General features: G+C 36.3%; 1 long non-coding RNA gene across 1 annotated transcript in view; it reads right to left on the minus strand.

Moving 5' to 3' along the window:
* Window positions 1–22,618, minus strand: part of LOC115291765 — a 597,304-nt gene that overhangs the window by 376,568 nt on the left and 198,118 nt on the right. The window contains exon 3 of the long non-coding RNA XR_003908662.1: window positions 16,725–16,771. This is a non-coding gene — a long non-coding RNA (uncharacterized LOC115291765). The remainder of the gene's footprint in view (window positions 1–16,724; window positions 16,772–22,618) is intronic.

A 22,618-nucleotide genomic window follows, 5' to 3' on the forward strand; every position in this document is an offset into this window, starting at 1 on the left:
GTGCATGATTGTAAGTTGTAAGAAGTGCTCTGTATCTTTTTAATTTGTGGTATCTGAAGCTGTAGCATGATAATGACCTTCCATTGTGACTTAACATTCTTGTCCCTTAGATAGTGGTTTTTAAAAGCAAAATTTCTCAGTCATGGTTTGGATGACAAATAATATGCTCATTTAGGTTACATAGTGAAGAGTTTGTACTGTGTTTTTTTCTGAGAAAGTAGTTCTTTCTTCCATTTCTGGTTGCCATGATTGTGATAAGAACAGAATCATGATTCCTACAATGGTATAACGGATAACAATGTTGTGTTATCAATCACATCATAGTTTGGTTTATAAATTGGAATGGAGGTAAAGCGTATCAAAAATTGTATGAATAGATTTTTTAGTTTCTCTGGTAAAAAAAAAATTAAGCCTTCTTATCTAAAAACTAAATCATTTCTGAAAATGTTATTTGGCTCCATTTTTCAAATGCCCACAGTAGACTGTCTACTTCCTTGTGCATTTTTTCATATAGTATCAGCCTGGATCATGGTAATGCTGTCATCTGTTACAGCAGCAAGCAATGGGAAAATAATAATGCTGTGAGTGTAATGTTGATTAGACCTACATTAAACTCAGGAAAATTCAATCAAATCTCATCAATTTCAATAATTTACCACCACACGTCCTTGTCTAGTTAGAGATAAACAATTTAATTTTGAATGAAGCGTTTGGAGAAGTTTCTACTTTGGAATGAAAGTAAAGATGAAAAGAATAGATTTCCTGTACTCACCTAAAATGGAAAGGTAATTACATAGTCCTAAAAAGTTCTGTGCTATATCTTGGCCTGCTATGAGAGTAATACTTAAAAAAAAAGTTAAATCTGAAGATACTCAGTTTGACCTTTCACTTTCACTCACAGCCTGCATACACAGAAAAAGAAGTAAGGAGATGATGCTACTCCTAGAAGAAATGATTTGCAAAAAGGATAAATGATGCTTCAAGAATCCCTGTGCCTCCTCTACCAATGCCTGGCACCACAGTGCACGATGGAACTGACCAGGATGTCTAAGAGTAGCAATGAATCCAGTCCCTCTAGCCAAACCAACTTTGGTTTTCACAAACACCAAATTTGTTAAATTTTAAGGAGATATAGCTGAGCGTTTTTAGTCCATTTCTGAGTACTTATTGTTGCTGTGTTTACTAGCAGAATACATAGCAGAATCAACTGGTTGCTCCTGAAGCTTACTTCTTACTTAATCACATTGTTAATAGCTAACTGACGGGGCATGCATCCCCTTACTCCTCTACGCTAATACATATATACCTCGGGAGCACAATCCTGAGTAACCTGGAGGAATACAGAGATTGAATTTCTCGTATCCAGATTTTCCCTTGACTGGATCCTTCATATTATTCAGCATTAATTTAGTTCTGGTATTATTTCCTCAGAAAGTCCACTCATGACCACTCCCCACAGCCATTCTTCATCCTATTTTTTGTTGTTATACTTCTTGAATAGCACACACTACTTTCTAAACATATCTTATTTATGTATTTGTGAACTTGAAATTGCTTATGATCTCTTCATACACACACACACTAGCAACCCACTGCTGTAATAAGTCCATGAGGTACAGGAGCAGGGTCTTCATGTTAAAAATGTTTGTTTTGAGAGAGAGAGCATGCACGAGTGGAGCAGAGGCAGAAAGAAAGGGAGAGAGACTCTGTTAGCGCAGCGTCCGACCCTGAGCTCAATTTCGCGAACCATAAGATCATTACCTTAGCCAAAATCAAGACTCTGATGCTCAACAAGCGCATCAGCATCTTCTTGTTTGGATCTCTATCTCCAGTGCCTGCAGCTAGGTCTGAATTCTTTATGGTGTTAAGAGAGAGTGATCCATACCAGAGAGGAATCTGGAATTTATCAGGATACGTTGTTCTCTTTGGTTCTGCTAGCAACAAGAACGAGACAAACTAGAATAGGTTAATTAGGGGGCACCTGGGTATCTCAGTTGGCTAAGTATCCAACTCCTGATTTTGACTCAGGTCATGATCTCAGGGTTGTGGGATTGAGTCCTGAGGCTGGATCTGGACTCCCATACTGAGCATGGAGACTGCCTGGGATTCTCTCTGTCCCTCCCCTACGCATGCACACACACACACACACACACACACACACACACACACACACACACATTCTCTCTCTCTCTCTCAAAATAAACACAAAAAATAGGTTAATTAATATAGTTTGGATGCTAATCACAGTTTTGCAAATCAAAATCACTTTTTTTACATTTAACTCTATCACTATTCCAGAAAATATCTAATTTTCATTGCCATCTCTTATTTTATCCTGATTTTTTTTCTGACAAGGAAGTCTAATACTTCTAAATTTTTATGTCCTATGAGCCTACTATTATGTGTTAACCAGAAAACAAGTGCACCATAAAAGCTGTAACTTAAAAGAATTGTTCAGTAGATAAGACTGGTCATAATTCATATTATCACTCTACTAATTATCATTTTTTAAATTCAAATTATTAATTCATTGAGTATTCTTAAAGAAAATACCTGTAACAGACAATAATCATGAGCTGGAAAGGACAAAAAAAATGCTTTCAATTCTATTCCAATTGTTTTAGGAATGGCTCTACTTTGGTCCCTTTGTTGACCCTCACCTTAATAGTAATCTATTCCATGGTCGCCTGGGTGGCTCAGTTGAGTGCCTGACTTCAGCTCAAGTCATGATCTCAGTCCATGGGTTCAAGCCCCACATCAGGCTCTGTGCTGACAGCTCAGGGCCTGGAGCCTACTTTCAGATTCCTTCTCTCTCTGCCCCTCCCCTGCTCACTCTCTGTCTCTGTCTCTCTAAATAAAGACATAAAAAATTTAAAAAAAAGAAATAGTAATTTATTTCTTATAGGCAAGAAAAAAACACTTTCAACAACTTCAGAATCAACTTGGGAGAAGTACAAAGAATGCAATGTTTCAGGTGGGCAGAACTGAGCTTAAATTCTATCTCAGTCACTAACTGGCTATGGAGAGTTCAAAATTGACCTTTCTGAGCTGGGCCCTACATTTTCAATCAGGTCCTGGATACTCCTGACTTCCAGTTATCACTTAATGGATGTATATTTTTATAGATAGCCAAATTCATGATTCTCTAATAAAGACCTTGCCTATGTTAAATATAGAGAGATTAGTTTAGTTAGCTCATGGTTTCAACAGCTAAAATCGAGTACAATGGCTTTGTCACTCTAAACACTAAATTTCAGTTGCATACTTGGTTTACAGAATCTGAAGATCACCATGAAAAAATGATGTAGGTTATGAATAAAGCTATTTTAAAATTGTACTTAATGAAGTATTTGGTATCTCAACACACAAGGATTCACAAAAAAACTGAATGATACCAAAGTCAGTTTTTAATTTTGCTCTGCATCTTTGGAGTAACTGTAACCCTGTGCATTAAAGATTCTATGCCTCAAGTTTAGCATTTACAATAAGAAAAGTTTCAGTAGTTTAAAAGAATATGCAAGAGAATGACTCATGATTCAATTAAATCCGTAAAAAATACTAAGGAGCTAAGGCAACAAGTATTCTATAAATTCCGAGCAGAAAAATTGTGTCAACTGCAGAGGGGAGAAAGGATCAATACATGATATGTAAACAAGCCTTCCACATATATTTACTATGGAAAAATAAAGTTACTGTCTATAGTAAGTTGAATACTGTCGCTCACAATCTCTGTCTACCTGGGACCTCATAATATGACTATTATTAGGAAATGAGGTCTTTGCAGATGTAATTAGTTAAGCATCTGGAGATGAAATCATCTTAGATTTAAGGTGAGCCCTAAATCCAATGACTGGCATATTTATAAAAAGAGGAGAGAACAGAGAGACAGAGGAAAAGACCATATGAAGATAGAGGCAGAGTCTGAGCTTATGCTGCCAAAAGCCAAGGGACACCTGGGACCACTAGACGCTATAAGAGGCCAGACAGATTCTTACCTAGAACCTTCGAAGGGATTGTGGCCATGCTGGACCTTGCTTTTGGACTTCTGGCCTCCAGAATTGAGAGAATAAATTGCTTTAAGCCACCCAGTTTGTGTCAATTTGTTATAGTCATCCTAAGAAAGTAATACACTCTCTCTGTACTCAAAAAAAGTGGAAGCTGACACCGCAGTTTCATGAGAGCAAATGGTGACCTCAAAGTCTCCAACTGATAAGGGCAGAGAAGTTTAACGAAAGTTCAAAGTACTGGGAGGTTGCCGTGATGGTTGCTAGTAGTCCTAAGTCAAGTTTAAAAGGAATATACCGCTCACTATTTAGAATTATTCCTCCTTAAATCCTATGGAAAAATTCTATCCCAAACTAATGTAACCTCTTCTAATCCCATACTCTGAAGGAAGTCAAAGACTGGTCTTAAACAGGGGTGCTGGTAATTTTTTTTAAAAAACGATGAGATAGGGCCACCTGGGTGGCTCAGTCAGTTAAGCAGCCGACTTCAGCTCAGGTCATGATCTCGCGATTCATGAATTCGAGCTGCATTGGGCTCTGTGCTGACAGCTCAGAACCTGGAACCTACTTCAGATTCTGTGTTTCCTTCTCTCTCTCTGCCCCTCTTCGACTCCCACTCTGTCTCTCTCTCTCAAAAATAAATAAACATTAAAAAATTAAAAAAAAAGAAAATGATGAGATAATAAACATTTTAAAAGAAAATTATGAAATTTATATTTTTTAGAATCCTAAGTGAAATATTGACAGGAATAAATAACAAACATTTTATGATGGTACATGATCAATAGCAAAAATATTCATAAAATCACTTAAGTAAACATAATTTAAATCAGTCAATGAATTAAAAAATATTTATGCTGTTGAAGAACTGGATTCAGAAAATAAATATACCCGTTTTTGATCAATGGAAATTTAAGTATGACATCAAGTGAAAAATATACAGGGGAAAAAATCAATTTCTTTTGGCCTAGGGTTTATCCCATCCTGGCATTGGCAAAGACACTAATAAGTATGCATTGCTTTGCTTGAGGCATCAGACCAGCATGATTAAAAATTATGTTTGTCTCCTACTATCCAAATTAACCATTTTTTCAGCTATCTCATTTGTTATATAAATTTAAGACATTATAAAAGCAACAGGTTTAGGTAATTCAACTTACCAATTTTTTCTGTAAATATCATATGTTTCTATACTTACTTAAATCTCAAAATTCAAAAGCCCCTAACTCACATTTTTTATCTTTAAAAAGTTATGTCCTATAGTCCAATCCTATTTTGATCTTAACAAAAAAATGAGCATAGTAAATAGTGTGGAAGTATTGAGTATTTTAAAGAAAATATATTTTGAGAGATAAAAGATCTACTCACACATTTTACCCTAAATATACAGAAATGCATATATTTAAATTAGAAATTATTTTCAAAAATTCCCTTAAAGACCCTCAAAATCATAAGGATGATTGATGTAGATATACATCATTAAATGTTGCATGTTCAAATCAGAAAATATTGAAGGAATTATCTAAGAAACAGCAAATATCAATGATTATTTTTCTCTCTTTTTTTAACCTAAGAGAAATGCAGTAATCATGGACTATTAGTAAATGAAATTGTTTCTGTAGTTAGTACATTTTAGTGAATCAACCTTCTGATCAATCTTCTAGTCACCAAATATTCTAATGGTGGGAATAAATAGTCCTTAAGACTCAGAGATGAGTTCATTTATATTCAAATTGTTTTTGGAGACCTTGGTCGGCAAACACTTTATTAGCTCAGCAAGATGTAGATGATTAAGGTATTTATTACAATCAGGTGGAAAGTTGTGGGTTCGGCTTTCGGCTTTGTCCAGCAAAGCTAAGGATGGCAGACAGGATTACTGAAGAATCCATGCAAGAGCAGAGAGAGGGAGGCTAAGGGAAGTCTCCAGGAGGTGCGCTCAAGCTCTTATTTCCTGAGCATCTATTTAGGGAAACAATGTGCAATACGTCAGTGGGCTACGTGCTCGTGAGAAGGTACTGAAAATGTGCAGAAAACAAGTTAAGACAGGGTAAAATATTCCATGTGATAACATGGTCTAGGGAATTTATGAGCATAGGCAAGACCTAACCCCAAGATGCACATTAACTAGATAAGCAGAGTGAGGGCCCCCTAGATATACATTAACTAGATAAGTGAAGCATGGCTGCTGCTTCCAGCAAGGCCGGAAAGCAGTGTTCTGCTTTGCCGCGCGTTCCCTATCCAGGACACAGCTATTTGATTTTCCACAAAAGTGAACAGAGTTATGTCAATAGCTAGAACAATTTCCACTGAATGAATGATTAAATGAATATATCAAACACATAATGTTTAAAATGGATCAATATAAAAAATTTAAAAATAAATGGATCCATATAAAATAGTTGCTCTATATAAATCATTAATATTAAATAGTTATATTTCAAATGAAAGAGAATTGAGGAGCTATTGAGTTATTGAGGAGCAAATGATTCAACAATAAGTATTACTAAGGACTAGGTTATGGAGTGTTTCTTAAATTCTTGCTTTTTAGATTAAGTGTAATGCTCAATTCATTGTGCACAATAAAACAGAGCTAGAGCAAATAATAAAAATTTAGGGAAAGGAGGATCTATACAGTAGACCATGTTAAACATTTTAGTACATGGTTTCAGGGTAGTATGATAATGAGGGCAAAGGAAAAGAAAGAAAAGGAGGAGGGAAAAAAGAAGTATAAGGCCTAATTATATGTACAAAGTGCTTTGGTGTCCTGTCACCTCCAATATACAGATGAGCAAACTGAGGCTAAAAGCACATTAGGGTCTGCCCAATATCTCATAACCAATAAGATGTAATGCAGAAACTTAAATCCAGATCTTCTATTTGTAAACCTCACACTCCTTATACTATAATGTCTTGTCCCTTTGTTCCCCGAACTGAGAAAAATGTACTAAAATTCTTAAATGCTATGGTTAAAATAAAACTCCCTCAAATTAGTGTTGAGAGGGCTATAGTATTTATAAAAGTAAAAAGTTTTTTTTTAATATTGTTACATACATTTATATAGGACAAAATCCTCTTTGAATCACATCAGTTTTTAAATATAGAATATCTGCAGTGAAAAAGTGCTCCCCAAACTGTCAGGTGAATTATATACCATGAAGGAAAAACATAAGAAAATACAGGAACGTAGGAGAGCCTAATTTAGACAGAAGAAGTCAATGAAGTTTTCCCTGACAAGGTATTTTATAATAAATGATAATATAATACTTCGTGAAACTTATAGTCTATAAGAGGAGAAAAAATTTTAACTAATGATTACATAACCACTTCTATACTTACAACCAAGGACTATTCATTGTCCTTGATTATTCATGCAATTCCAAACTTAACTCATTTGTTCATAGGACTCCTCAGCCTGAAAATGATCTCTCCTCCTTTCAAGTTACTTATATCTTATGTTTCATGTTATTTCAAGGCCTAGTTCAAAAAATTCGCTTCTTACTTGCAGCTCAGAGCTCTCATCTCCACAGAATATCTTTGGTTCTTAAAGACTTTCAGTAATGGCAAATCGGCTTCATCTTCCATCCAACTTCCATCAGTTGGTAATGGTTGTCTGAAGTGTTGACTTCAGGAGGAAGTCTTAGATCAAGTTCTAGGTTAATGGCAGACAGAACCATGACAGATAGGTGACATCCCTCATGGGCACCGAAGGGAAGTAGGAGGACATAGGTTCAGGGCATTTATTTGACAGAAGTGCTTATATTTTCACTTTTACAGCATTCATTTGACACTGCACCAAATCCAGGTCTAAAGCATGAATTTAATACTGACAGTGACTTATTTTATTGCCTTTTATTTTTAAATTTATATCATATCTCTTCAAGAACACCATACTATTACTATAGCTAAGCACCATATATGACTCGCTATGTCCATAGTGTCTAGGCCTGCCTTTCAAAGTAGGCATCTCCTGATGATAATGAAATTATTTTTCAGAATTCACTTATTACTATTTTTCATAAACTCAGTTTGGCTCTTGGTTTCTCTCAAAAGATCATCAATGTCAAAACCATGTTAAAAGGACTCTAACATGAACTATAAACTATACATATGTTGTCTTTATCATCTCTGGGTTGAAATGAAATAGTAGGAAATTGTTAATATTTAAGGATTAAATATATGCCTATCAAATAATATAGTGGGATGAAGAGAAGATTAAGTAAATACACATTTTTATATGGATTTAAGACTTTTTTTTAAAAATTCCAAATCTGTATCTTTGAAAATATATTTTGTATATTTAGGGTGTCCTAGAATTTTCTTTCCCATTTTTAGTAGGCTACCTCTTCTTGCACATAATAAGTGTTGAAGAAATCCATGTCGATTAGAGTTACATTAGAGAAATAGTTCCATTTTACATTCCCCCGCTAAGCAAATGTATTTATCATATTCCATAACAGCTCACAGTTTGTTATACATTAACTGTTCATTCTCTGTGCCAATAAGACTGTGCTGGAACAGCAAATGAATTTGGTGCGTTCATTTAAATGATTCTGCAAACCACAGGCTACCCAGTTGTCTAATGATAAGAGAGCCCAAAGCCACCTGATCACCATTATACTCCCTTTTTTTTTTTTTTTTTTGGACTAGCACTGGTCAGTACTGTCAGGATCCCAATCCTGAGAAGAATAAGAAGGAAAAGTATACTTCAGACATAATCATGAAAAGGGGGCTTTATTAATTCAGGCACCAATGATGATGTGGCTAGACTAGAAGGAGAATGGAATATAGGGTCTGAAGTGCTTTATCTGCTCCAAGACCAATGCTGGTTTTGGCACTTCTCTCACTCTAGTGAGTTGCAAAAAAACAAGCAGGTGCTAGCAATCTGAGAGACCACATGCCAGCTACAGCTGCTTCAAACTGATTCAATTACATCTGCCTGAATAGTCCCAGGACATCAAACCAGTTGAAGAGATCCATAGGTTGCAAGGAGACCTAGTCTGTCCTGAGACCACCCCCTGCAAATATCTCCGGGTTTGGATATGAGTGATCGTTCTACCCCTGGGCACAGAGAATCTGATTTTAATCCACTTTAAAATTAGAAATTGGTTGGAGAGAGCACAAAAGACCCCTTCTAATTTTCATGTTTAAAATCTGACAGTAGCTGAGGTCTTAAGGATACCTTGAAACAGCCTGATTTTGTGAGAACATTTCCCAAATCATTGGGTACAGCACATTTACAGAACATGCTCTTGGGATCCGGACTTCGCTCCAAACCTTGTTTGTACAAAAAGGGGCCAAGCAGCTGGGAAATTCTGGAGTGGAGTGTGTCCTCATTAGTTCCCATCTGCCACCAGAACTCAGCTCATGGCAAGTTTGGCTAAGTCCTGGTGTACTCAGGTCCAAATGTGGGTCAGTTTTAATTACACTATACAGAATTCAGTGTGCAATTTTTAAATCCTTATTATACAGCACAGAGGAGTGGGCAGCTCTCCAGCTAATCAATTTTTTAAAAGTACATATATAAAATTTTTAAACCAGGGTAGACAGACAGTGGGTGGAAAAAAAGTCTTATAAATGAGTACAAGGGCTACTTAAGAGAATTATTAGTGAAATTGGGTCATGAGCAAGTTCTGCTTTAAAACTTCAAAGCGAGAAACAAACTGTTCCGTGGGTAAGATAGGAAACTCAAATAAGGTACACAATGCCCCTTGCTCTGCAGTTTGCATAAGCACCAAGGCGGCAGCCAGTTTATAGTAAACACCTACAGGAGCACTAGCTTTCCCGTAAGCAGAGATATTTCCTATGCTGTCATTCTTCACACCTCATCCCTTTCAATGTTTATCACTCATGGCAAGAACTGTATAACAGGAGAAAAAAAATCACCAACTACCTGTTAAGAGTAACAGCAAAAACAACAAATATGAGGGAGAATACAGAGAAAGGGGAGCAGCGTGCACATGTGCTGAGTAGCAGACCCTGGGCATGTCTTGGCTCTCAATGCCATCCACACAAACTGGGGCCAGAATGAATCCATGCAGTTCATATTCAGAATCTATCCTGTCCAAAGGCTTCATCAGGTGCAGGAGAGCTAAAATACTAAGACTTCAAAGACAATTATCAGAAAAAAAAAATCCGGAGTGAAGAGGTAGGCAGTCAGTGCTGGGCATTTCGCAATAATAGCACAACACACCATTTTCTAGGGATAAAATGTCCTTTGGTACAAGCTCTAATATGACAAAAAAAAAAAAAAGAGAGAGAGAGAGAGAAGAAGAAGAACTTTAAATGCACTCAGTATTCTGGGGGCTTGTGACTTGGTTGTATGAAGCTCATCCATTCAAAATACAGCATGGAATTACGTGGGTGCAAATACTAGCAATTTAACACGTACTAGCTGTGTGATTTTGGACATATTGCTGCTTATTCTCTCTGAGTTTAAGTTTTCTCACCTATAAATGGAGAAAGTAACATCACCTAATAGATCATTGTGAGAACTATCAATAATATATACAACACATCTGGAATACAAAAGTCACCCAATAAATGTTTACTATTAACCCAACTGTTAAGAGTTAAATTGAGCCCTCTCCTCTAAAAAAAAAAAAAAAAAAACTTGGAGTCCTAACCACCCAAGTGCCACAAAATGTGACCTTGTTTGGAGATAGGTTTTTTATGGAGGTAATCAAGCTAAAATAAGATAGGGCCCTAGTCCAATATGTGAATAGTGTCCTGATAAAAAAGGGAAATCTGGACACCTAGATCAGCATGGAGAGACGATAATGTGAAAAGACATGGGGGGAAGATGGCCATCTATACATCGATGAGAGAAAGACCTGGAACAGATCATTCCCTTACAGCCCTCAGAAGGAACTGACCCTGCCAAAGCACTGATTGCAAACTTCAGGACTGTGAGAACACAGATTTCTCTTGTTCAAGCTGCCATAGCAAACTAATACCTAACTAATTAAATATTTCACTAATCATCAATGTTTACTTTGATTCATCATGGTCAAAACTGTACACTTAACATCAGGCAAGACAACTCTGCTGAGTAATGGTCTAGTCCATGTATTATCTAGTGCTCTTCCCCTTCTTTTCTGATTGCTGTTCAGGCAGATACTATTGAATATAAATAGGACGACAGTAAAAAAGAAAACTGGTTTACTGTAATTAAGATCATCTAGTTTTTATTAAAGATAAGTAAAGGGAAATCATACACACAAATTCATAATCCACTTTTCTACTGTTGGGTTTGCACAGAAGAGTATCAGAATATTTTACCACACTAATTTCCTTCCCAAGGGAAAAAAAAGCCTATATAGCCATTCACTCATTGCCAACTATGCTCCCTACATCTGAGGCCACTTATATTGTGACATCCTTCCCAACAGAACCATGTTCAGTTCACTAGGTTGCATGTAAGAGTCCATGGTTTAATTGGGGAGGATAGGTTCCTCACCGTTTGAAAGAGATTGGTTTTCTGGAGTTGTATCAACAGCCCTTCCATTGAAAAGTCCATTTCCATAATCACAGACATTGAAGCGGGTGTGATTATCTTCATCCTAAGTTTTTCTTTAAATAGCCCCAGTCTTCTACAGACATGTAGCATGTAGAGTTAGAAACGGTGAGTCTAACCACTCCAAACTGAGATATTCAACCACCATCACTGAAAATTTAACTTTGCCAGGATAAATTTTCTTAATGGGTGAATCGTACACTTCCTCTAAATTCCTATGTAGTGTATCATAACAACTTTTATATTTTAACAAGAGGAGAAGGAAGAAAATTAATATGTAGGGAATACTAGTGAATGTTGCACATTAAATAAAGTATTTTGTATACCTAATCTACTTTAATCCTCACATCCATCATTGAAAAGGTAGATATTCTTATGACCATATTTTAGACAAAAAATGAAGCTTAGTAAGGTCAGGTAAACTTCCTCAGGTCCCATAGCTACTAAGGTTTGGGACTGGGATTTCAATACAGGCAATTTGGACGCCAAAGCTCCTAAAATCAAACTCAGGCAAGAGATTTAGAATCCAGATATCCTAAAAGGTATTTGCAATTCAGGAACTTCTTTAAAGCATCTTAAGTCACAGAGATAGTAAATGTCTTGCTAAACTTGACTCAATTTATCCTCTTTAAGAAGAAATCTATTATTCACAAACACAAACTGAGAGGCTTCAATAAACTTAGATAAAATTAATCCCATTATAAAAGTACCTGAAGGTCTTTTAGATTCAGTACTGTGATGGCTCTTCTTAAGGTTAGTATTCCTGCAACCTGACAGTCCATTTACTTCCTGGAGATAAGCATTTAGCTCTCAAATCACTAGTAAGAAGGTATTCCACATGAGGTACCTCACACTAGACCAAAAGTCAAGGGTCAAATTTGCATCTCTCTACTGGGTTGTATAACATCGACAAGTTCATGAATTTTTTTCCGAGCTTCTTTCCTCACTATGGATACAATAAAGATGTTAAATAGATGGCCATTTAGGTCCCTTCAAGTTCTAATACTGTATGACAATTAGAATCTCTTCTTAGGCATAAGAAGCAGAGGTAACATTGGATAAAAACTCTAAGACGATCTATGTGACAATGACCAGGCCAGGATTTCTGCTTTCAGGCAATTAGATGTCTTTCTTCAGTATCTAAGTTATAGTAGTGGTGGTAATGATAGAAACAATAGTAGTAGAGCTAAGATTTATTGGGCACTTGCTATGTGCAAACCATCAAACTAAGAACTTTACATGTATTGTCTGATATCTAACAATATATGAGGTAGACACTATTATTTTTCCAATTTTCCAAAGAAGTAACAAAGAAACAAAGATTAGATAAGTTGACAGGGTCTATACTCCTAATAAGTGATGAAACTTAAAAGAGCTCTCAAAATATGTTTCCTGTCCTAGTCTGTATGCTCTCTCCTCAGAGACCAGAACAAGAACTTTGCTTTGCTCATTTAGCTTAGTGCTGTGTCTGACAAATAGTGGGCATCCATTTACTATATAGAATAAAAAGAAGAAAGAAAATGAGTAAGGGAAGGTGGAAGGGAAGGAAGGAGAAAAAGAAATTATATTTAGACATTCTTAATAAATGTCGATTTTCTTCCTTTATTTCTTTAACCCTAACATAACAGAAAAATCTGTAATTATGCCCAGGAATCTGGGTGCTAGGTAATTTCTCTTTCCTGGGGATTCCATGTTAAAATTTCTGGTACAAGTCAGTGAAGCAGCTACCGATGTTCTTGCCTCATCTCTTAATTTCTAATGTTGAGACTAAAAGAAGAATATAGTTTATTCTACCACACTAAGGTTCTAGGGTGGAAAAGAAAACAATGTCCTTCATACCAGCCTCTCACCGACTGGTGTAAACTAAGGTGAAAGGAAAACTGTTCCCAGAGGAAAGGTACTTCCAAGCCTACCGGTACCTATGAATAACATCAACTAGTGGCACCAAAATTTGAGAGGCCTAAAAAAAATGTTTTGATGCACTAGATAGAGAGGGGCTCTTTCTGCACCCCTTGCCATTGTCACGTGACTGCCATATGCCACACCAAATGGATCTCGAGAGGGGCCTACCCAAAGCAGGTCTTAACTACCCTATTTTGACTGTACCTCTACTTGGCTTTATCTCTACTTATTTAGAGTTAAAATTTAGTGGATAGCTGAAACCACAATTATAAACATGTATACAGTAAACATAGGGCCCATTACTTATGTTTAGCAAAAACAGTTACAGAATTTTAATATAATCTGGTCTTATCTGACCCGCAGAAAGTTAACATACATTTTTTGGTGCATATTTTAATTTTTTTAAATTTCTATTATTATTTTTTAATAGTTTATTGTCAAATTAGTTTCCATATAACGCCCAGTGCTCTTCCCCACAAGTGCCCTCCTCCATTACCACCACCTTCTTTCCCCTTCCTCCTCCCCCTCCCCCTTCAACCCTTGGTTCATTTTCAGTATTCAATAGTCTCTCAGGTTTTGCGTCCCTCTCTCTCCCCAATTTTCTTTCCCCCTTCCTCTCCCCATGGTCCTCCATTAGGTTTCTCCTATTAGACCTATGAGTGCAAACATATGGTATCTGTCCTTCTCCGCCTGACTTACTTCGCTTAGCATGACACCCTCGAGGTCCATCCACTTTGCTACAAATGGCCATATTACATTCTTTCTCATTGCCATGTAGTACTCCATTGTATATATATACCACTTCTTCTTGATCCACTCATCAGGTGATGGACATTTAGGCTCTTTCCATGATTTGGCTATTGTTGACAGTGCCGCTATAAACATTGGGGTACATGTGCCCCTATGTGTCAGCACTTTTGAGTTAACATACATTTTATTTTCGTGTTTTCAGTGAGGTAGAGATTGGGAAAGTGTGGGAAGGAGTGGTGGTGAAAGAGACACAGACAGAAAGAGAGGGAGAGATGGAGAGAAAATGATTGTTCAGGGAGCCTATGGCATTGATCATACAATGCAGATTTGTTTATTCCTATGCTGCAAAGTATTTCTTTTTTTAAATGTTTTTTAATTATTTTTGAGAGACAGACAGAGACAGCGCAAGCAGGGCAGGGTCAGAGAGAGAGGGAAATATAGAATCTGAAGCAGGCTCCTGATGCAAGGCTCGAACCCACAAACTGTGAGACCATGACCTGAGCCAAAGCCAGACGCTTAACCAACTGAGCCACCCAGGCACCTCGCTGCAAAGTATTTCTAAAGTTACCAGTAACTTAGTCATTGAATGCCTCAGCATTGTGCAAATAATAATATAAAGACTTTTCTCATAGTCAGCAAAAATAAAGTATATTGCAAATAGTGTTATGTAAATTCTTGATTATAATGAGGATCGATTCTTACATATTCATTTCTCATTTTAAGGACAGAATTTATCAGTAGTCTCATCTCTGTCTAATCAGCAGTATGAGAGCTAGAAGTCCAAAGACCCATTCAGAATATATAACAAGTAACAAATTTCTAAGACTCTCTATTCCTCTGTTTCTAATGCAACTCCAGCTATGTTTTATTCATATATGCATTCATTTCTTAATGACCACTTACCACTTATAAAACATTGTATTATAAGGCTGTGGATAATCCTCTACCTATCTCAGTACATGTTTCTTACTCCAAAAGAGGTTAAATCCATATTATGGTGATTTAAAAAATTTTTTTAATGGATTGATAAAAAGATACATAAGCTCTAAGATTTTGCTACTATACTAATGGAAACTCCTTAGGCTTTTTAAAAAAATATGTAGTATTGTTAAGGAGAATAATGCAAGTTATTTGAATAAGTTTTCAATATCAGGACTTTGGGACTACCAAACAAATTATTTACTTAAATACTTTTTTCATATTAAGTTGCCACTTTTTATATTGCATTTAAAGAGCTTCACCTAATTAGCATTAGATAGTCTCTCATAGCTTGTCCACACTAAAAATTCAGATGTTTATCAGAAAATAAAGCTACTGACATCTAAAACATCAACACTTAGGAAAAAATACCAGGTGACAAGGACTGGATGAAAGTAAAGGTTAATATTCCAGCCTTGAAATCTACACCTGGATTTTAGCCCCTTTTCTAGAACTACCATTAAGTAACTTTTACTTTTTTTTCCTCTCTCACTTCCACCCAACTGCAACAGACTCATGCACAAATCAAGAAATCATCTTACAATATACCCTTAAATTTTCTGAATATGCCCCATGTGTCCACTAATAGCCAAATGCTTTCAAATCTGTTCAGCTAAATGGATCAATAACTACATCCAGCCTCATATAGTGGGGCTGCCAACATGGTGAAACTGAGCCAAACACAAAATGTCTCTACCAGGACAAATATTATCATCCACCCAGTAATCTAAAGAGATCTACTTTCCCTAGGTATCCTTTAGAGAAATTAACATACACATTATCTAGGGCAGTCAATAGCTAGTTAATTAAAAAAAAAATTGAGAGTCAGAATGAAAGATTTGGAGAAAATAATGAGCTTTATAATAAACCAATGTAATAGTTCAAGGTCTACATCAAGTAGGAATCTTTCACACTCAGAGTAAACAAAATACGTAACAGCACGAGCAAACGGCTAACAAGCTTCTCTGTGCGCTCACTCATATGACACAGCTGCAAGAAACAATTGAGCAGGTGCAACCAAGCTTTTGAGAATTCCTGCCTGTTGCCCAGGAACCACAACACTGCACAGTTGAGATTTTAAACAGGTGCAAACATTTTTTTTTCCATTCCTATAGTGCTTGAGACAGTGCAGCAGACAGTACATCTGCAACCACTCCTTACCTAAAACCACCACCACAGAAAATAAACTCACGGCAACAACAACCAAAAAAAGTTTGAAAATAAAACAATAATGTCAAAAACAGTGGTTTTGCAATAGTCTCTAACCCCATATCAGCAGTTGCTTTAATAATACAGTTCCATAAAACACTCTCTAATCTCTTCACCAGATGAATGCTTTGTAATTAAAATTATTCTGCCTCATCAAATCTTAGAAATGTTTATTTGATTCTTACAATAGAGTGAAATGCAAGGTATGTATAAAATGCACTCTCCTTTGAAGCTGTCAATATTAATAAGTACTCAGAAATTAACATTTTCACATTATGAAATCTGTAAGCAATTTTAATACACAAAATTGCAATAACTTGCCAGCTTATACGCAGATTTACATAACTATAGGTAATTCATATACATACCTGTGCAGCAATGGGGCACAGACAGATGGTGCAATTTATCAAGTACTCTGAAATACAAAAGAAATATATAAGTAAAAATTAATTTTCTAGATGGAGCCAGTATTTATGCTGAGGCAATCTCTGCAGAGAAGTAGCAAAGACTGCTGTCCTTAAAGAGGTGGGTAAAATTAGATCTATATTTTCCTCAGAGGATATTTCAGATCACCCCAAATTCATATGTGTAAATAAACACACACACAGAGTCCCTTAGCAGTGTTATCAGAAACAAGTACCAGCAAAGGACTAAGACTCACCATGGCCCCTGAAATGAAATGCTTTCACTAGAGGACGAGGCAAAGACTTAAAAATGATTTTTTTGGGGTATTCTTTCAACACTATTGCCTTCCTAAAACAAATATGACGCTATTCTCTAAAAGTGAAACTGCTCAGATTCATCTGCACGTAGTTTGGATAGAACACTGGTGAGGAAGAAAGGTGCTTTTGTAGGGCAGTCCATAAACATGCATAAATAAAAAATTGAAAGTAAGCTTTGAATGTTCATTAACTTCAGGTTACAACAGCAAGTAGAAATGAGTACTGTTTACCTACAAGAGAGAACACTAAAGTCACACCAGGTAGAATGCCCGAACCCTGTACACTTTAAGAAAATTGTCAGTGATATGGTATCAATACAGAAGATAACGGGAATTCTTCTGGCTCAAAGTATGCAGTTTACTAGACCTGAAACATATTTGTATGTAGGTGGAAACTGTATTGCAACATGTAACCTCTGAGCTACTGTGACCCTTGAAAATATTTCATAATTCTTTCTGAAAGCAAACTGAAGTGTTTAATTTATATACTTGTGAGCATATTGAATGAAGGTAACACGTTCAAGTCAGTAGGTCTATTGAGTTAACCCTTACTTAAAAGCATGCAGAGGAAATAATCCATTTGGATGGCGACTCAATGAAACACCATCCTCATACACTTCTGATGGGAGTGTGTATTGCTATAAATTTTCTGGAAAACAACTGGGTAATGTGTATCAAAATGTTTACTCAGTCGTTTTTAGTTCTAGGAATCTATGTTACATAACTGGAAACCATAAATATAAAAAAGAAAGTTTTTATATAGCAAAAACTAAAAGCAAACTAAATGTCCAACAGTAGAAAAATAATTAAATAAAGCATGCACATCCATATAAAGGAATATTTCATAACACTCCAAAAGGTAACTTGTAGTACTATAGTTTCACATATACATATAGTATACCAGCTGCATGGAAATAATGAAATTGTGTAGATGAGGGAAAAGAAAACAAAGAACACACAAAACTACTGAGTAATTATATCTGGATGATATGATTATGGATAGTTTTAATTTTTGCTTTTTTAGTTTTGCATATAAACTCTACAGTAAGCATTACTTTTATAATAGGAAAAAAACATTAACTGTCAGGGTAGGAATAAAAGAAAAATGTTACAGACTGGCATATGGAAATAAGTAAATCTAACCTTCATAAGTGAAATAAATTAATTCAGTCACACATAAAATCCACGAAGTATACCTACAGTGAGAAACTCATTCACTGCTTCCTCAGAGGGGTATGGCCAGGGTCTCTTTCATCCCACTGCTTTAGAATCTACACTAGTAATTCAATAACACATTTTTAATCAGCTTAAACTTCTTTAATTATGCAGAGTGAAATGATGGCAAGAACAATTTAGGACTGCAAATCTGTTCAACATACTACAGACTAATTTATTCACTAAGTCAACAATATTTAGTGAGCATCTAGTACACGCAAAGGGTTGTATTTGGCATTATGATATGCTAAAAGATAAAACAGAACGTATCTTACCCTCATAGAGCTAACTATGTAAAAGTGCTAAAAAATATGTTCACACTCCCTCCTATTAATTTTGCTTAGAATCCAACACTGTTCTTAAAAAATAAAGTCTAAAAACAAACAAAAAAAACAAAATAAAAAACATGTACATATAGCTTATAAAATGCAATAGTTTAAGGCATTTGTGACAGATATGGTACACTTTATTCTTTTATTTTTTATATTTTAAATGTTTATTTTCCTGTGTGAGAGAGAGGGAAAATTAGTAAGGGAGGAGCAGAGAAAGAGGGAGACACAGGATCTAGAGAGGGCTCTCTGTAGACAGTAGACCATCCAACGTGAGGCTCAAACTCCCAAACCTGTGAGATAATGACCTGAGCTGTCGGATGCTTAACCAACTGGGCCACCCAGGTGCCCCAAATATGGTACATTTTAAAACAAGAAAGTATATATCAGGCTTCTCCTTTCATATTATTGCACAACTGATACTTAAATAACATTCAAGAAAAAGTCATGAGTACATGAGTGTGTATCACTTATAAAAAGCCCTAATAAATTAAGTGTTTAGTTTTGTTTCTTATGTGATCTACTTTGTTAATAGAGATTTATGTAACAGGAGACCAGGTATGAAGGCATATTAACCCAACCTCAGATGCCAGATGTCTAAGCCTGTCTCAGATTATGTAAGGCCACACAAAACATATGCACAATTATTAACAGGCTATAGTTATTTATTGGCAACTAAAGTAAGTAAGTGGTTACTTGCTAACCTTGCCAAACATGCTATCATAATACTACCAGGGAAAGAAAAGGAGATAGGAGTGGACAGACTAAACGCTGAGGGGATCTCTAACAGCAGAAGGGTAAGACCATTTTTGTTGTGCAGATAATGTGATGCAGCACAGAGTTTCTCTTACTAGCAGCTCAGCTTCCTTTTGGCCTATAACCATAACAGAACCATCATGTGCCCCTCTGAAGCGAGTGACACACGATGGTTTTGAGATTTGGTTAATGGGGTCAGCCTGTGTGAAGTGGTGCCAAGAATGAAGAGAAGTTACTCATGTGATCAATGATCCATAGTTCTGGGGCTCCCAGAGTTCTGGACAGCAGCAGAGTTATATGAGGTAGCATGGTGGTTAAGGGATCAGACAAGCTGGAATTGAATTCCAGCTCCCTCTCTTTAATTGTGTGGTCTTGAGCAAGTGACATTTTCCCTGTCTGTCAAATGAAGGTCTTGTTACCTACCGTATAGGATTGTTAGTGCCTATTACATGTTATAGGCATGTAATGGAACCAGCATAGGGCCCACTATAAAGTAAGCATTGCTGAAGGGAAGCTATTAATTAGTATGGCCCTAGTTGGATGAGAAAAGGAGAGGATGTCTGTCTCCTTTAACTAAAGTGGCAAACTAAGCAGTGAGTAAGAAGATGGAAAGACAGCATACTCAAGACATCACTCTGTATTCCACAGCTCATCCAGGAGCCAGTCTGGATGTTCAGAGTATCTCTGAATCGGGAAACACTGTAGCAACAGTAATAGCCATAGCACCCAGCCCTAACCAGCCTTTTAAACCACCATTCCTATTATTGAAGAGGAAGGCAATAGGATCTCAGTAACAGGTGCCCATTTTTCTGAATGAAAATGAAAGCTTATTGTCCATATAACTGAAACGATCAGGAAACAGAAAATAAGAATGACATAAATGTAATTATTCAGTGGGAATTAGGCCAAGGTGTTGTGGGCTCCCTAACAATAACATGTGGCAGAATCACTTCTTTATGTTTTCTAAAGAGAACCTGAAAGTAGCCTGAGCTCACATAGAATACAAAGTTTATAATATAATAAAAAATATTATAGTCAGTTTCTCTTCCCATGGATTGGAATACGTAAATGAGTGTATACTGACGTTGTTATGACACTCCTGACTTCTGTTTTGATATGGAGGACAGCACAGATCTAAAACTGTTCAATGGTGTCTTGAGAATCCCTAGAATGGTTTGGGTCACACGAGGGTGAAGTTGCTATCAGTACCATTCCAGATGGAAATATACTGTAGTCGATTTGTGTTAACTTCTTTCTACTTCTAGGCTGGAACAGCTGTATTCCCCAGTGGGGACTGAATACGTCCAATTCCATGCTGCGAAGTTCAGGGAAGTTTCTCTTCCCTCTATATTGGTTAGGCCTGACTAGACATGGAAGAGGAGGGTACTCAGTGGTGCCTCCTGGGCCATTAATAAATTGAATAGCTAATTCATGTAAGGCACTGAAAAGGCCCTCAGCAGGGTCTGCAGAGCACAGTGGCTCCATAAAAGAACTCTGAACCTAAATTAGACTCCAGACCATGTCCCCAGTGACCCACTGAGCATCCTTAGGAACATCTTAAGTGCTTACATAAAAAGTCTGACCTATTTGAGAAATGACACTATGTGATCCAAAATATTTTTCTTATACTTCAAATGTGTTTACTTGGACGCACTGCTGAGCTAAGCTTGGTGCTCTATCATTGTTACATTGTTATAAAATGTTGAATTTAATCATCAATAGAGCCAATTTAATTTTTTAAAATTGAGGTTCCCCAATTTCTGTGGTTTTATCTGAACAGAAAGGCAATGAAGAATAAGAGGAATTATAATTTTTAAACTAGACTCAAAAAACTATTTAATTATGCTTATTTTTATAAATTACTAAGCCAGATTTAGCCCTTCACACTTAAAAAAATCTATCTTCCTATGAGAAAGAGGAAGTATGAGAAGCAACGGTTATCTATTTATCTATTCTGTGAAATGGAAATAGATAAAGGGTAGTAAGGAAGGACAAGGGAATCATACAATAAGCATCCGTTAACCCAAGAGCACAGCAGGTCCATCTAGACCTCAGGTCAGAGCAGCTGTAATGAAGCCACTACCTGTTGAAAACCTAAGCCTACAAAAAAAATGGTAGGTTTGAATTTTCTAGTATTAATGGCTACCACTTAAAATGAAACAATTTAGTATCAAATTTTATGTATAAACATGATGAATTTAAGCTCTCACATGGAAGCCTGATCTATATTATAAATAACTATTTATCTATAATCCACACTTCACAGTTTATTAGGGAGAAAACAGTTTTATTAACCAGATGATATTTTAAAATTTAAATTCTTTAAATCAAAGTTTAAGAGCTAGTCAAGAAAATGAACAAAATTAGAATTTAGATAAAAATTGAGAATTTTATCTTCAAATAGAACTTGACATTATGATTACAGCAAGGACTTATTCTTGGGCAACGTGAAAATTCTACTGCCCGGCGCATACACATCTCTGGGGTATAAGTTTAGGTATTTTCTTCCTCCAGAGTCTGATGTCCTGTCTTTAATTCTGTCATAATAATCATAAGACTGCATTGTAATTGACATGGGAACAGGGGTTTTGTCTCATTCATTGTTACATCATTAGCCCTTAGAACAATACTTAAAAAATAGTCGGATGGCTTAAATATTAAAGAAATGCTGAATGAATTGGGTTATCATCTGTTCCTAATAATTAAGAAAATTTACACTGCAGTGGTGCCTGGGTGGCTCAGTTGGTTAAGTGTCTGGCTTTGGCTCAGATCATGATCTCGCAGTTCGTGGGTTCAAGCCCCTCATCAGGCTCTGCACTGACAACTCAGAACCTGGAACCTGGTTTGGATTCTGTGTCTCCCTCTCTCTGTCCCTCCCCCACTAGTGCTCTCTCTCTGTCTCTCAAAAATAAATAAATTTTTTAAAAAAGGAAATTTACACTGCATGAAAAAATTAAGGAGTTACATCGCTAAACAAATTCGTTTTCCTTTAAAGGACTAACCTTCCAAACTTCTTTCCTTTTACTATGCACTCCTACTTTTCTTCTTACTCAGTACAAAACTGAACAATAGCCAAATCATGGAAAGAGCCTAAATGTCCATCACCTGATGAGTGGATCAAGAAGATGTGGTATATATACACAATGGAGTACTACATGGCAATGAGGAAGAATGAAATCTGGCCATTTGTAGGAAAGTGGATGGACCTCGAGGGTGTCATGCTAAGCGAAATAAGTCGGGC

This window comes from Suricata suricatta, chromosome 5, assembly GCF_006229205.1.
Source record: "Suricata suricatta isolate VVHF042 chromosome 5, meerkat_22Aug2017_6uvM2_HiC, whole genome shotgun sequence".
In the NCBI taxonomy this organism is placed as follows: Eukaryota; Metazoa; Chordata; class Mammalia; order Carnivora; family Herpestidae; genus Suricata; species Suricata suricatta.